We start from the raw sequence: 17,987 nt of genomic DNA, 5'->3' as shown, positions 1-17,987 counted from the left end.
GGAATAATTTTGTATGATTTTATACAAAATCTTGGATTGATGTAAATGTTTTAAAAGTTTATATTGTGGGTTATATTTCACTTGGTTGATATTTAAAATAACAAGGGTCGTGAATTGATAAAATTTCTTATCATTTTATATCAAATATTGGTGCATTATTTTTATAAAATTTGTCCCAAGAAAGTTAGAGAGAGTCTATGACACTTATTGAGTACCGTTGTGGTGTACTCAGCCCTTAGGGGCCTCCCTCTAGGGCCCTGCTTATTTTTCATGTTTCAGGATGATGTAGATACGTGGCATGCGGTCGGGCTAGGATGACTCTCTTTCCGAGGATGATATTTCCGGATGATGTATGATACGTGGCATGCGGTCGGGCTAGGATGACTCTCTTTACGAGGTATTATGAGGCACCACTTTTATCTCGTGGTAGCTATCATATTCTTCCTTATTTTATTTTTTTGGAATTACTCCAACCGTTGGTTATATTCTTTGGTATAGAGGCTCCATAGATAGTTGTGAAAAGTTGTAGTAACGGGGTTATACACGACATACATGAAAATATATTTATTTTACTTAGTCTCATTGTTATTATCATGAAAGGCGTCATGTGTGATTTTGAATTGGAAAATATTTTATCATTTAACTGAAAAATGTATATGATTTTCAAGGACCTTCCTCAATTAAATTGATTTTCATGCATATGATTTGGGTGCATTACATGGTTTGGTTCACTCGGGTCGGGTAGTGTGCCGGGTCCCGGTCACGTGATTTTGGATCGTGACAGATGAAGTTGTATTAGGGAGTATCTTGGATGTGACTACTGAAGGGCTCTCGTCTGTTGAAGGGACCTATTTCTCCAAGTTTAGAAAATCATTCTAAAGCCTGAGGCTATTCAGAGAGGGGAACGAGTGCATAAGAAGGCCTTGCTTCCAGTATACTAGCTCATGGTTGAGATGGTGAAAAATGTCCTGCTCCCTCGTGCAGAAAGACGTTCTATTACTTCAATAGCGGACATGTTCCTCCTGGAGGCATTGGATGGATACATTACTATCAACCTGCATGGAATCATGATTGAACATATGAAAAAGGTGGCAGACTTCAAGGATGGGAACCATGGTTTGCCTTATGGGTTCCAGCTCACTAGAGTGTTTGAATATTTCAAAGTTCCTTTAGAAAGAGCAGTGGTGGGTACTCTAAAGCAAACATTCTCAATGACTACCTTGGAGGAGTGTGAGTGTATCGACAAGAAGGGGGAGTTGGCAACAATTCTACGATTTCTCAGTTGATTGATGAACATATTGGTGCTAACGAGGAAATAAGGAGACTGAAGGTTAGGAATGCTATTCTTGAGGGACAACTCAGTCAAGCCAAAGAGGAACCTAGTTCTAGCAGTGCACAGCGTGAAGAGGTTGCTTGCTTGATGGTTGCAAATGCAGACCTGAGAAAACGGATTGAGAACCTGAAAGGGCAACTGATAAATAAGCAGCGGTCTGCAAATGATCGGGTGGATGTTCTTCTCAAATCCCTTGACCCTTCCTCCTTCCCTCTCTCTTCCAGTTCCTCTTAAACAGTCCCCCTGTCAGTGTCCAATTTATTTGTGCTTGTCTTAGTCCTAGTGTCTGGTTTTGGCTTGTTGTTTATACGACAGTGGTACTTTAAGTTTGTTTATTGTGTGGAGGTTTTGTAACAATGGTACTACTGCCTATGTTTTGCTTCTCAAATTAATCAATGAGATCTTAGTCTTTTTGTTATGCATGTTATACTCTTGTGCTCTATTTTTAGCTATGTTGTGTGCCCACAAGTGACATGAGTTAACTTTGCTGAACTTTTTTTTGCGTTTACTTGCATATATTCTTTATATGATGCCAAAAGGGGGAAGAAAAATTGAAGGGGAGAAAGAGAAATAGGTCCTCAGGGCACTACAAAAAACCAGAGTAATTACGGCAGACATATTACGGCAGTTTCCAAGAACAGCCACAAAATGGAACATAAAATGGCATTTTTAATTCGCCATTATTTAGTATTATTATAACAACGGTTTAACCTATATTACAGCGGTTTGAACTACCGCTAATTCTTCAAAGTATTTATTTTTGTCCCTCAATATATTTTAGTATTTCCCACTCATTATATTTAGGTCTCCCTCCAGATTTTGTTTAACTCCCTCATTGGGGTCTCTCGGATGCTCCAAAATCCCAAATCCCTTTTTCTCCAATCGATCATAACTTCTTCTTCTTCTTCTCTCTCTCTCTCTCTCTCTCTCTCTCTCATAATTCTCTATTTCTATTTCTACAGCTAATTGAAAAAAAGAAAAGAAATTCAAATCAGAACAAGTAAGTTTCCAACTCTCTCTATAGTCAGAATTTGTTTAGCACGAGCAGCTTCAGTAATCTCTTGGTAATGATGCAGATTTGGTACTAAAAGCTTTTTTTAAGCGTTCTGTCTGTTTCTCCAATGTTTATCTTCTCTTTCATATTAGGGTTCATGCATGTTTGAAAGTTTAGCGATTTTTCCCAATTCTTATTCTAATTTTTTTTCTCAATCCGATAATCGATGATTCATTCTGTCAATTGAAAGCGATTAAAGATATAATGAAAACGAAGAGTAAAAATATTGCTGTCTACATTACTATCATTGAAAGCGATTAGAAGATGATTCATTCTGTCAATCGATTGTGTTAATATTTGTTACTTTTCTGTTCAATTAGGTTTATATTTGTTTTAATTTTTCTGCTCTCTTAGGTATTTAGATTGCATGCACTTAATTTTGACATGTTTAGTTATTGTTCTGCTAATATTTGATGTTTGGCATATTTCGATATGTGTTGATGTTACTTTACCCATATTTTAATCGCTTCTTGATGTTATTTGATCTTTAAAATGCCCAACATAGTTTAATTATTGGTTTTATGACTAATTGAGTTGTGTGTGGTGAATTAGGGTGTTTGGAGTGCAAAAATATAAAGAAAAAGTGCTCTAGGTAGAGGAAGAGAGATTGGATGCGTCGCATCCAATCTAGAAAAATATCAGATTTCGTGCACCCTTAGCAGTGAAGTCGGCCCATAGCATCCGCCATAGTATCCGCACCTGGGCAAAGCTGAGATAGAGGAACAAAGGTTGGATGCGTCGCATCCACCCTCGCATGCAAAGCTGAGAAGTAGAGGACGAGGTGGATGCGTCGCATCCACCCTCGCATGTGAAGCTGAGAAATGGAGGACGAGGTGGATGCGTCGCATCCACCTTAGCATTAATCCCTGAAGCCGATTTGAACTAGGAATAGGAGAACTTTGGCCCACGACTTTTGTACGCAATATATAAGCCAAAAACGCCTCCTTTAGGTCATCTAACATATTGGAGAGGAGGGAAAAGCCACAACAAAGTTCTTAAACCACGGAATTCGTCTTGAGTTCCTATTCTCTCTTTCTTTTATTGATTCTTATGCACTCTTGTGAGTATTTGATGATTGCCTGAATATGAGTGGCTAAGAACCCTATTGTTCTAGGGTTGTGGTTCTTTCATGACTATTGTTGTTCGGGTATTGATTTTGCCTTCTTGATTTATCATATTGGTTTATTTATTCAATCTTGCGCTTAATTATTTAATTGCTTGATCACCAATTGAATACTATCTACGAATCTAGAATTGAACTCGAAAGTGGGAATTCTAGATTGCATATAGGATTGAGTAGAGCAAGTTCTTGAACTCGAGCATCGGGGAACGTATTCGTGGTTAGGATATGCTTGGTTGATTTACAGGAATTATAAATGCATTTTTGTTGATTCTAACTCCATAGACATATAGGCGTTAGGTTAGCTTGAATAGGCGAGTAAGAACTCGACAGATTCTTATGAGCAATATTAACCCTGTCAACCAATAAGCTAGATAAATTAGTCGGTCAATTCAATTGAAGAATACAATAGGATTGTTAGATAGCCCATAACCCTAGATCGTTTTCATTACATTGATATCATAAAAATCTGCTCTTTCTCTGTTCAAAGTTCATTATTTATATTTTCTTATTTAATTAGTTTAGAATAAAATATTTTTAGGTTTAATTCTTGTTTAGATAATTAGGATAGTCTAATTTAGTTAATAGTTAATCATAAGTCCTCGTGGGTTCGACATCCGACTTTTAGTCACTTTATTACTTGACGACCGCGTATACTTGCGTGAGTGTGTTTGGTCGCAACAAGTTTTTGGCGCCGTTGCCGGGGACTTAGAAATTAGCTACGTGACTAAGTTAAGCTTTTATTAGATATTTGTTTTCAAGTTTTAATTTTCAGTTTGCCTGGTTTGTGTCAACGCAGGGTCTTCTCTCGAATGCAGAGGAGTAGAAGTGCAAACAACCTCATTCCTCTTGATCCAGAAATCGAACGAACACTACATAGAGTGAGAAGGGAACACGAAGCTAGAACGAGAATAGAAAGAGAGTTGGACATCGCAGTCCAACCACAGCCAATAGATATGGCAGGCAATGAAGAGCGTCCGGTAATTGAAGCCGCAAGGCCCAATCTTGCGAATATGACTCAGGCTATTGTGAAGCCTGATATCACTGGGCATTTTGAACTCAAACAGTACATGGTACAGCTGATTCAGTCCACAGGACAATATGTGGGTCTATCTCATGAGGACCCGCAGAGGCATATTCAGAACTTCTTGGAAATCACGGACACTTACAATTATCCGAACGTCTCCAAGGACTATGTCAGGCTGACACTATTCCCTTTTTCACTGTTGGGGGAAGCTAAAGAATGGTTGCAAAAGGAGCCCGCGAACTCTATCCACACTTGGGATGATCTAGCAAGGAAATTCCTGATCAAGTTTTTCCCAACTAAGAAGACAAAGTCGCTGAGGAGCCAAATTCTTGGGTTCCAACAACGGGATGGCGAGACACTTCGTCAAGCTTGGGAAAGATACAAGAAGCTACTCAGAGACTGCCCGCATCATTGTCAGACTGATGAGGTATTGGGTCACACTTTTGTTGATGGGCTAGACGAGGCATCAAAGATGAATCTGGATTCAGCTTGTGGGGGTAGTTGCATGGCGAGGTCGTACAGTGAAATTCAACTCTTGCTAAACAACTTCACAGCTAATGATCATAATTGTCAAGGAGATGGGGATGCAAGAACAGCAATTAAACAGAAGTCAACCGGGTTGGTTGGACTTTGATGACCTCTCAGCCATGAGAGCAGATATTGCAAAGCTGGCAAATCAGATGAACCGAATGACAACACAACAAATACAACATGTACAACAGATGTCTATTTGTTGCGAAATATGTGGTGACAGTCATATGAGTGACATGTGCCCCACGAATCCTTAATCTATATACTATGTGGGGCAACAAAATAGAGGTCCAATGAATCAACATGCACAATATGGGAACACTTACAATCCAAATTGGAGGAATCATCCTAACTTCTCATGGGGCTGAAATCAATAGAATCAGAATCAGTATAGGCCTCAAAGAAATTTTAATCAGCCTCAGAAGCCACCCCAACAAATAGAAGAGAGTACGAATGACTTGCTAAAAAAGTTGTTGCTAGACAATCAACAGCTCAGGACCGATTTCAGAAATCTTGAGAGGCAAATGGGGCAGTTAGCAGCAAATCAAAATACTAGACCTACAGGATCTCTTCTCAGTGATACAGAGAAGAACCCTCAAGTTAATGCAGTTACACTTAGAAATGGGAGGGAACTAGAGGAAATGCCAAAGAAGAGAAAGGACAAACCTATACCTGAGGAGGAGCTGACCCCTAAGGTAATACACGAGTCAAAGAATAATGATGCAAGTTCAGAGTGAATAGAGGCTGCAAGGCCACCACCACCTTTTCCCCAGAGATTGCAGAAAAAGAATGACAATCGCATGTTAAACAAATTTCTCTCTATGTTGAGTCAGGTTCAATTAAATATTCCATTAGTGGATGTACTTCGTGAAATTCCAAAGTATGCTAAGTACATAAAAGATATAGTGGCTCACAAGAGGAAATTGACTGAGTTCGAGACAAATGCACTTAGTGAGGAGTGCACTTCAAGGGTCCAAAACAAGCTTCCTGAAAAGCTTAAGGATCCTGGCAGCTTCACCATTCCAGTGCGAATCAGTAATATTGATGTGGGTCGTGCTCTTTGTGATTTGGGTGTGAGCATAAATCTGATGCCATTGTCCTTGTTTAAGCAATTGGGTCTGGGAGCTCCGAGACCAACCACTGTGATGTTGCAATTAGCTGATAGGTCTATAGCCTACCCTGAAGGAGTGATTGAAGATGTGCTGCTGCAAATTGGGAAATTTATCTTCCCAGCTGACTTCATTATTCTGGATTTTGAGGCTGATGAACAAGTTCCAATCATATTGGGACGACCTCTCTTGGCTACTGGTGATGCAATAATTAAAGTGAGAGAAGGGAAAATGATTATGAGGGTGGGCAACGAGGAAGCAGTCTTCAATGTCTACAAAGCAATCCAACTTCCCCGCCACTATGAGGAGCTCTCTATGATATCTGTTGTGGAGGTGGATGCGCAACTTCTCGACACGAGTGTATATCTAGACGACTCTCTAGAAAAAGCAATTATGTTGTTTGATAGCTTGATGATTGATGATGAGGTTAAGGAGATGATGCATATCCTAGCTGCATCATGTCCTTACATGCAAGGAATACACCCGTTTGAGCCCCTGAATAGGCCTAGTGGCCCCCGTCCAAGGCCGTCAATTGACGAAGCTCCAAAATTGGAGCTTAAAACCCTACCCCCTCACCTTCAATATGCTTATTTGGGTAGTTCTGACACTTTACCTGTTATTGTTTCTTCTCACTTGTCTAAATTGCAGGAAGAAAAGCTATTGAGGGTGCTACGTGAGCACAAGCGAGCAATTGGGTGGACAATGTCTGACATTAAAGGCATTAGTCCAGCTTTCTGCATGCACAAAATTCTCATGGAGGACGGACACAAGCCAAGTGTAGAGCATCAACGCCGACTAAATCCAATCATGAAAGAAGTGGTAAGAAAAGAAGTGATTAAGTGGCTTGATGCAGGTATTGTATTTCCAATCACTGATAGTAAATAGGTAAGCCCCGTTCAATGTGTGCCGAAGAAAGGGGGGATGACTGTAGTAGTTAATGAAAATAATGACTTAATTCCTACAAGAATTGTCACTGGATAGAGAATTTGCATAGATTATAGAAAATTGAACAATGCCACCCCGAATGACCACTTTCCCCTTCCCTTTATTGACCAAATGCTTGATAGGTTAGCTGGCCAGGAATACTACTGTTTCCTGGACGGTTATTTGGGGTATAATCAGATTGCTATAGCCCCAGAGGACCAAGATAAAACTACATTTATGTGTCCTTATGGCACGTATGCGTTCAAGAGAATGCCCTTTGGTCTTTGTAATGCACCTGCGATTTTTCAAAGGTGTATGATGGCTATTTTTACTCACATGGTTGAAAGATTTGTAGAAGTGTTCATGGATGATTTTTCTGTGTTTGGATTTTATTTTGATAGTTGTTTGATGAACCTTGATAAAGTGCTTGCTAGGTGTAAAGAGACGAACTTGGTGCTAAATTGGGAAAAGTGCCATTTCATGGTACGTGAAGGTATTGTTTTGGGGCACAAGGTGTCAAAAGATGGTCTACAGGTGGATAAAGCAAAGGTGGAGGTGATTGAAAAATTTCCCCCACCGACATCCGTCAAAGGCATTCGCAGTTTCTTGGGCCATGCAGGTTTTTATCGTCGATTTATTAAAGATTTCTCGAAAATTTCTTCTCCGATATGCAGGCTCCTAGAGAAAGATGTCACCTTCAAGTTTGATGATGCATGTCTGAAAGCATTTGAGGAGCTGAAGGGAAGATTGGTGAATGCACCAATTATCATTGGCCCAGATTGGGCACAACCATTTGAGTTGATGTGCGATGCAAGTTACATAGCAATCAGAGCGGTTTTGGGGCAAAGGAGGGATAAAATCTTTCACTCCATTTATTATGCGAGCAAAACTATGAATCCAGCTCAGATGAATTATACAGTTACTGAAAAGCAGTTTCTTGCAGTGGTGTGGGCGTTTGACAAGTTCAGATCCTATCTAGTGGGAACCAAAGTCATCGTCTACACAGATCATTCAGCTATTAGATACTTGTTTGAAAAGAAAGATGCCAAGCCGAGGCTGATTCGTTGGGTCCTCCTCTTGCAAGAATTTGACTTAGAGATCCGAGATCGAAAAGGGACAGAAAATCAAGTGGCTGATCACTTGTCCAGATTAGAAAGTCGGAACCATGTAGCTGAAGGAGGGCCAATCAAAGAAACATTTCCTGATGAGCAATTATTAGCAGTCACCTTAGGTGAAGCCCCATGGTATGCAGATTATGTGAATTTTATTGCAAGTGGGGTCACGCCACTAGAATTGACACCTAACAATAGAAGAAGATTCTTACATGATGTAAGCCTCTACATGTGGGATGAGGAATTCTTATATAGGCAGTGCGGAGATCAGTTGGTGCGAAGGTGTGTTCCTGAGGAAGAGATGAATGCTATAATGCATGACTGCCATGCTTCGCCATATGGAGGTCATCACGGCGGGGATAGAACCGCCCAAAAAGTGCTACAATCAGGTTTCTATTGGCCAAAATTATTTAAGGATGCACATGCCTTTGTTAAAAATTGTGATAGATGCCAAAGAACCGAAACTATCACGAGGAAGCACGAGATGCCCTTGCAAAATATTCTGGCAGTAGAGCTTTTTGATGTTTGGGGGATTGATTTCATGGGACCGTTCCCATATTCTAATGGGCACAGGTACATCTTTGTGGCGGTTGACTATGTTTCTAAGTGGGTGGAGGCCATTGCTCTTCCTACTAATGATGCAAAGGTAGTGGTTAGCTTTGTAAAGAAGCACATCTTCACACGTTTTGGGACTCCAAGAGTGTTGATAAGCGACGGGGGAACTCACTTTTGTAACAAATTGCTGAATAATATTCTTGTAAAATATGGAGTTAAGCACAAAGTTTCCACTGCCTATCATCCCCAAACGAGTGGTCAAGTAGAAGTTTCCAACAGAAAGGTAAAGCAGATTTTGGAAAAAATAGTAAGTGGGAATAGAAAGGACTGGGCCGGGAAGCTGGATGACGCATTATGGGCGTATCGCACTGCATACAAGACCCCCATAGGTACTTCTCCATACAGGTTGGTTTATGGAAAGGCGTGCCATTTGCCCATCGAGCTTGAGCACAAAGCATATTGGGCGATTAAAAAGCTAAATATGGAGATGGACTTGGCCGGTGAGAAGAGATTGCTACAACTCAACGAGGTTGATGAGTTTCGATGCATGCGTATGAAAATGCCAAATTGTATAAAGAAAAGACCAAAACATGGCATGATAAGCACATCCAGCATCGTGAGTTTGAGCCAGGTCAAGAAGTTCTCTTGTTTAATTCAAGGCTAAAGGTTTTTCCATGAAAGCTTAAATCTCGATGGTCGGGTCCGTTTGAATTGGTTAGTGTGAAACCTCATGGTGTGGTGGAATTGCGTGATACGGGTTCCAATGCAACATTCTTGTTAAATGGCCAGAGAGTAAAACACTATTGGGGTGGTGACATTGTACGTCACAAGACCTCGATGGATTTAGTGGAGGCATGAAGTACATGTTGCGTCATGCCGCGATGTTAAATCAGGCGCTTCTTGGGAGGTCACCCAAGTTAGTTAGTTCATTGTTTTGTAGGAATTAGATCATTTATGTATATAAAAAAAAATTAAAAAAAAAACAAAAAAAAACAAAAGGGTCTAGATATGGGAAAACGAGGCGGATGCGTCGCATCCCCCTCAGCCTGAAAACATTGATGGACCAATTGCTCAAGGCAGTGAAGTCTGCCTATCGCGTCCGCGTCGCGTCCAACCAATTTTTAGATAAAGCAGTGGGGATGCGTCACGTCCAAGCTCGCACGCACAGGTAAGTGTTATATTTTAACACATCTTAGGCCAAAAACACAATTCTAATATAAAAACTCCCCTCTCGTCTCACTTGCGACCAAACGCACCTTCTCTCTTCTCTCGCGTACAGGTATGTATTTCTCTTCTCTTTGTTCTTTTTCTTTACTCTCCTCACTCCCCTCTCTTTTCTCTCTCGCTGGTAGCAACAGAACCCCCGCCCCAAATTCCCCTAGGTTAAGTTTACCAATTTAAAGGTCACACATGTCGTTCATGTTGGTTGTCTTTCCTGTTGGGTGTCGTTCCTGTTGGTTCCTGTTGATTGTAATGGTTGCGAGATGATAAACTATAATTCCCTTCATCTCATTAATTTTGGGAGGGTAGTCGAATTACCCCACTGATAGAAGAAACTAGGCACAATTGTTGCATATCACCTGTTCGACGAATTGCCCGAGAGGTAAATTCATGAGTGCGTTAGCACGTGTGGCTCTAAATTCATGAATTCCTTGGTTATAGAATGGTACTCCATACCCCCATGCTTCCAATTTGCATCCTTCCTGGTAGGGCATATAACAGACTTAATGTGTGCATAATCTGGTATTTTGCATATGGAGTCAAACCTATCTGTTAGTGTGTGTGGCACCCCGAAGAAATTATTCAGAGCTTCAGCTGACACATTAATATCTACTCCTCGTACTCTCACAATGTCCCCCCTGGAGTGACGCTAATTGGCGTAAAGCTCTCTAATGATAGTGAGGTTGGTTTTGCCGTGACCCTTGAAGATGGGTCCCCATTGTTGCACCTCTCGAATTGATTTTAGAAACTCTGGGTACTTTTTCTTAAGTGTTCCGATGTTGATCGGCTTTTCTGGAATGTACTTCTTTGAACCCAGTATCTTATTATAGGCTCGGAATTCCTTCTCATTAACAAAGTTCTTCTCCCAAGCAACTCGGTCTATGGGTTCACCCTCATCTTCATCACTCATGTCGACATGTAGAAGGTCATTATCCGAATCGGATTCGGACTTAGATTATGCAGTAATCTTCTCCTTTCCTTTATTAGTCGGATCACTCTTTTTGGAGGCTTTTCTCTGGTATGTCACAGGCTCTCTTATCTCTATCCCTTTGCTTGGTGGATTTAATGATGTTGTTGTAATACCCTTCTTCATTGTCCTCCTGACTAATGGTTCCTCTTCTTCTTGCTCTGAATCATCAATTAACTGCATAGGCTGCAGTTCCTTTTCTTTGTCAGTCCGCTTCCTTTTTTTCTGTGGATTTGGAGCACTTGTTGCCTTTCCGGTGGGCTTTTTGGGTGGTTGTTTGTTATTATCTTTGTCTTGTTGCTTGGATGGTTTACTCGTTGCTGCCATTTATGAACCTGAGTACCTGCAATGCAAAGAAATCAACAATTAGCGTATAAAACAGTGAAGTTTAGCTATAAAGCAGTTGCAACAGCTTGCACTTCCAATCATGCGCAGATTCATGCCATTCAATACTTCATGAAACTATAGCTCATGGCTTTCAGCAGGGATGTGATACTCTATTCAAATTTTACAAATAAGCATTGCGCTATATAGATATCATTATGCCCAACATGAGGTTTATCCGAGCGACGCTCCCTAACCATGTTCAATTGCACATAACACCTCACTCGACCCCACACTTATTCTCACGACATATCATTACGCATAGCGCTCACACAATTTAAATCGAGTAACACTTTATAATTCACGATGTCTAGCATGTGCCGGATGTTCAATTTATTTAGACAATATATCATAGGCTCAAAACATTGCTGTACACAATCAACACAAACAACTTCACACTTATTCACTAGCATAGACTAATGTTGCTCGGTTACTCAGACTTCACCGACGCCTAAATTTACCTCTCGGGCAATTCGTCGAACAGGTGATATGCAACAATTGTGCCTAGTTTCTTCTATCAGTGGGGTAATTCGACTACCCTCCCAAAATTAACGAGATGAAGGGAATTATAGTTTATCATCTCGCAACCATTACAACCAACAGGAGCCAACAGGAACGACAACCAACAGGAACGACATGTGTGACCTTTAATTGGTAAACTTAGCCTAGGGGAATTTGGGGCGGAGGTTCTGTTGCTACCAGCGAGAGAGAAAAGAGAGGGGAGTGAGGAGAGTAAAGAAAAAGAACAAAGAGAAGAGAAATACATACCTGTACGCGAGAGAAGAGAGAAGGTGCGTTTGGTCGCAAGTAATAGAGTAGTGAATAGAGTATCGTTCCCACGAGGACTTATGATTAACTTTTGACTAATTTAAACTCAAATAGCTTATCGATTCAAGCGATTTCTTATAAAATAGATAATTGTCTAATTTACTACCTAAAGACTATCAAGTAATGAAATACTAGAAATCAACACAACACTTAAATAGTTTTAAATAACAATTAATGGGAGATAATATTCCAGGGTCACGGGTTATTTAACAATCATGTTGCATTCTTAGCTTAAAATAACTAATTGATTTATCTGGATTGTTGGTTCACAGGGTTGATATTACTCATAAGAATCTGTCGAGCCCTTACTCACCTATTCAAGCTAACTTAATACATATATGTCTATGGAATTAAATTTAACAAGAACGCATTTACAATTCCTGTATTGCAACCGAGCAAGGCAATTAGGTATATGTCTATCCCAATTGTGAATCCTTTCCCCGATGCCCGGGTTTAAGAACTTGCTCTATTTAATTCTATATGCAATCTAGAGTTTCCACTTTCGAGTTCAACTCTAGATTCGTAGATAGTATTTCACTGTTAGCTACTCATCAAAATAATTAAAAATAGAATTAAATAAATAACCCAATATGATAAAATCAACTTCGTCAAATTAAACTTCAAACATCAACATTCATGTATACCCATGACCCTAGAACAATAGGGTTCTTAGCCACTCATATTCAGGCAATCATCAAAAACTCACAAGAGTGCATAAGAATCAATAAAAGAAAAAGAGAATAGGAACTCAAGACGAATTCCGTGGTTTAAGAACTTTGTTGTGGCTTTTCCCCCCTCTCCAATATGTTAGATGACCTAAAGGAGGCATTTTTGGCTTATATATTGCGTACAAAAATCGTGGGCCAAAGTTCTCCTATTCCTAGTCCAAATCGGCTTCAGGGATTGATGCTAAGGTGGATGCGACGCATCCAACTCGTTCTCCATTTCTCAGCTTCACATGCGAGGGTGGATGCGACGCATCCACCTCGTCCTCTACTTCTCAGCTTTGCATGCGAGGGTGGATGCGAAGCATCCAACCCTTGTTCCTCCATCTCAGCTTTTCCTAGGTGCGGATGCTATGGCGGATGCTATGGGCTGACTTCACTGCTAAGGGTGCACGAAATCTGATTTTTTTCTAGATTGGATGCGACGCATCCAATCTCTTTTCCTCTACCTAGAGCACCTTTTCTTCATATTTTTGCACTCCAAACACCCTAATTCACCACATACAACTCAATTAGTCATAAAACCAATAATTAAACCATGTTGGGCATTTTAAAGATCAAATAACATCAAGAAGCGGTTAAAACATAGGTAAAGTAACATCAACACATATCGAAATATGCCAAACATCAATATTAACCTAAATAGTATATATGGCCTTGATAGGTACCCGAGGGATCTAAAACAGCTGGTGAAGTTATTGGGATCGAGGTCGACAAAACAATATTTGATAGGTATAATTCTTGTCAGTTAACTTTATGCTTTTTTTTGTGCAGTATTCTTTTTTTAAAGGTAGATTTATTCTTTCTTAGTATTTAGTTACCTCCTAATAATGTGAATTTGTCATTAGATGTTGGATTCTTGTATGTTTTAACTTATAACTTACGAAAACTAAGTTGAAGATATAGATAGTTCTCGCAACAAGGTAAAGATTAGTACTCAGTCTTTTTTATAAGTTCTCTTAAGGTAGACAACATAATTACATGATAAAAATGTGTACTCAGGATTATGGGTCATATACAGAGTTATCAAACAGAGTGCATTGTTGATCTAACTTTTGTTGCAGATGTTTGCCCATGGGCTATAGTGTTGATCTAACTTTTTTTACGGCAGATTAATCCTTTTTTTTTATATCTGTTTAACTATTTATATAGAGATAGTAAGCACTGATTTAACTAGAATTCAAGAAGTTCTTGTACGTATGTTCTTGTGCATGTTGTTACCTTACTATTAGTGAAACAGGCGTTTACTCCTATGATTTTGTTTTGTCGAGTCTGCAGTCTTTGCTAATTGATATTTGGCATATTTCGATATGTGTCGATGTTACTTTATCCATGTTTTAACTCTTCTTGATGTTATTTGATCTTTAAAATGCCCAACATGGTTTAATTATTGGTTTTATGACTAATTGAGTTGTGTGTGGTAAATTAGGGTGTTTAGAGTGCAAAAATATGAAGAAAAGGTGCTCTAGGTAAAGGAAGAGAGATTGGACGCATCGCATCCAATCTAGAAAAAGATCAGATTCCGTGCACCCTTAGCAGTGAAGTCGGCCCAGAGCATCCGCCATAGCATCCACACCTGGGCAAAGCTGAGATGGAGGAATTAGGGTTGGATGTGTCGCATCCACCCTCGCAGGCAAAGCTGAAATGGAGGACGAGGTGGATGCGACGCATCCACCTTAGCATCAATCCCTGAAGCCGATTTGGACTAGGAATAGGAGAACTTTGGCCCACGATTTTTGTACGCAATATATAAGCCAAAAATGCCTCCTTTAGGTCATCTAACATATTGGAGAGGGGGGAAAAGCCACAACAAAGTTCTTAAACCACGGAATTCGTCTTGAGTTCCTATTCTCTCTTTCTTTTATTGATTCTTATGCACTCTTGTGAGTTTTTGATGATTGCCTGAATATGAGTGGCTAAGAACCCTATTGTTCTAGGGTCATGGGTATACATGAATGTTGATGTTTGAAGTGTAAATTAACGAAGTTGATTTTATCATATTGGGTTGTTTATTTAATTCTGTTTTTAATTATTTTGCTGAGTAGCTAACAGTGAAATACTATCTACGAATCTAGAGTTGAACTCGAAAGTGGGAACTCTAGATTGCATATAGAATTAAATAGAGAAAGTTCTTAAACCCGGGCATCGGGGAAAGGATCCGCAATTGGGATAGACATATACCTAATTGCCTTGCTCGGTTGCAATACAGGAATTGTAAATGCTTTCTTGTTAAGTTTAATTCCATAGACATATAGGTATTAAGTTAGCTTGAATAGGCGAGTAAGGACTCGACAGATTCTTATGAGTAATATCAACCCTGTGAACCAACAATCCCGATAAATCAATTAGTTATTTTAAGCTAAGAATGCAACATGATTGTTAAATAACCCGTGACCCTGGAATATTATCTCCCATTGATTGTTATTTAAAACTATTTAAGTGTGGTATTGATTTCTGGTATTCTATTACTTGATAGTCTTTAGGTAGTAAATTAGACAATTATCTATTTTATAAGAAATCGCTTGAATCGATAAGCTATTTGAGTTTGAATTAGTCAAAAGTTAATCATAAGTCCTCGTAGGAACGATACTCTATTCACTACTCTATTACTTGACGACCACGTATACTTGCGTGAGTGTGTTTTGTCCCAACAAGTTTTTGGCGCAGTTGCCGGGGATCTAGAAATTAGCTACTTGACTGAGTTAAGCTGTTATTACCTATTTGTTCAAGTTTTAATTTTCAGTTTGCCTTGTTTGTGTTAACACAGGCTCTTCTCTTGAATGCGGAGGAGTAGAAGTGCAAACAACCTACTTCCTTTTGATCCAGAAATTGAACGAACACTTCATAGAGTGAGAAAGGAAGTCGAAGCTAGAACAAGAATAAAAAGGGAGTTGGACATCGTAGTTCAACCACAGCCAATAGAGATGGCAGGTAATGAAGAGCGTCCGGTGATAGAAGCCGCAAGGCCTAATCTTGCTAATATGACTCAAGCTATAGTGAAGCCTGACATCACGGGGCATTTTGAACTCAAACAGTACATTGTACAACTGATTCAATCCACAGGACAATATATGGGTCTATCTCATGAAGACCCGCAGAGGCACATTCAGAACTTCTTGGAAATTACGGACACTTACAACTATCCGAACGTTTCCAAGGACTATGTTAGGCTGACATTATTTCTCTTTTCACTGTTGGGGGAAGCTAAGGAATGGTTGCAAAAGGAGCCCGCAAACTCAATCCACACTTGGGATGATTTAGCAAGGAAATTTCTAATCAAGTTTTTCCCTACTAAGAAGACAAAATCGCTGAGAAGCCAAATTCTTGGGTTCCAACAACGGGATGGTGAGACACTTCGTCAAGCTTGGGAAAGATACAAGAAGCTACTCAGAGACTGCCCGCATCATTGTCAGACTGATGAGGTATTGGGTCACACTTTTGTTGATGGGTTAGATGAAGCATCAAAGATGAATCTTGACTCAGCTTGTGGGGGTAGTTGCATGGCGAGGCCGTATAGTGAAATACAACTCTTTCTAAATAACTTCACTGCCAATGACCATAATTGGCAAGGAGAGGGGGATGCAAGAAGAGCAATTAAACAGAAGTCAGCCGGGTTGATTGATCTTGATGACCTCTCAGCCATGAGAGTAGATATTGCAAAGCTGGCAAATCAGATGAACCGAATGACAACAAAACAAATGCAACATGTACAACAGATGTCTATTTGTTGTGAAATATGTGGTGACAGTCATATGAGTGACATGTGCCCCATGAATTCTGAATCTATATATTATGTGGGGCAACAAAACAGAGGCCCTATAAATCAACATGCACAATATGGGAACACTTACAATCCAAATTGGAGGAATCATCCTAACTTCTCATGGGGAGGAAATCAACAGAATCAGAATAAGTATAGGCCTCAAGGAAATTTTAATCAGCCTCAGAAGCCACCCCAACAAATAGAAGAGAGTATGAATGACTTGCTAAAAAAGTTGTTGCTAGACAATCAATAGCTCAGGACCGATTTCAGAAATCTTGAGAGGCAAATGGGGCAGTTAGCAGCAAATCAAAATTCTAGACCTACAGGATCTCTTCTCAGTGATACAGAGAAGAACCCTCAAGTTAATGCAGTTACACTTAGAAATGGGAGGGAACTAGAGGAAGTGCCAAAGAAGAGAAAGGAAAAACCTATACCTGCTGACACCTAAGGCAATACACGAGTCAAAGGAAAATGATGCAAGTTCAGAGCGAATGGAGGCTACAAGGCCACCACCACCTTTCCCCCAGAGATTGCAGAAAAAGAATGACGATCGCATGTTCAACAAATTTCTCTCTATGTTGAGTCAGGTTCAATTAAATATTCCATTAGTGGATGTACTTCGTGAAATTCCAAAGTATGCTAAGTACATAAAAGATATAGTGGCTCACAAGAGGAAATTGACTGAGTTCGAGACGGTTGCACTTACTGAGGAGTGCACATCAAGGGTCCAAAACAAGCTTCCCCAAAAGCTTAAGGATCCTGGCAGCTTCACCATTCCAGTGCGAATCGGTAATATTGATGTGGGTCGTGCTCTTTGTGATTTGGGTGCAAGCATAAATCTGATGCCTTTGTCCTTGTTTAAGCAATTGGGTCTGGGAGCTCCGAGACCAACCACTGTGATGTTGCAATTAGCTGATAGGTCCATAGCCTACCCCGAAGGAGTGATTGAAGATGTGCTGCTGCAAATTGGGAAATTTATCTTCCCAGCTGACTTCATTATTCTAGATTTCGAGGCTGATGAACAAGTTCCAATCGTATTGGGACGACCTCTCTTGGCTACTGGTGATGCAATAATTAAAGTGAGAGAAGGGAAAATGATTATGAGGGTGGACAACGAGGAAGCAGTCTTCAATGTCTACAAAGCAATCCAACTTCCTCGCCACTATGAGGAGCTCTCTATGATATATGTTGTGGAGGTGGATGCGCAACTTCTTGACATGAGTGTATATCTAGAGGACTCTCTATAAAAAGCAATCATGTTGTTAGATAGCTTGATGATTGATGATGAGGTTGAAAAAATGATGCATATCCTAGATGCATCATGTGCTTAGATG

The 17,987-nt window shown here is 40.0% G+C and overlaps 1 long non-coding RNA gene across 1 annotated transcript in view; it reads left to right on the top strand.

The window, feature by feature from the left end:
* The first annotated feature begins 2,306 nt into the window (after positions 1–2,306).
* LOC138899449 (uncharacterized) overlaps positions 2,307–17,987 on the top strand; it is a 30,745-nt gene continuing 15,064 nt past the window's right edge. The window contains exons 1-2 of the long non-coding RNA XR_011411083.1: positions 2,307–2,333; positions 13,555–13,622. This is a non-coding gene — a long non-coding RNA (uncharacterized lncRNA). The remainder of the gene's footprint in view (positions 2,334–13,554; positions 13,623–17,987) is intronic.

Source organism: Nicotiana tomentosiformis, chromosome 9 (assembly GCF_000390325.3).
Source record: "Nicotiana tomentosiformis chromosome 9, ASM39032v3, whole genome shotgun sequence".
NCBI classification, from domain to species: Eukaryota; Viridiplantae; Streptophyta; class Magnoliopsida; order Solanales; family Solanaceae; genus Nicotiana; species Nicotiana tomentosiformis.
Note: the sequence above shows the minus strand (reverse complement) of the source record. Positions and strands in the feature narration are given on the sequence as shown.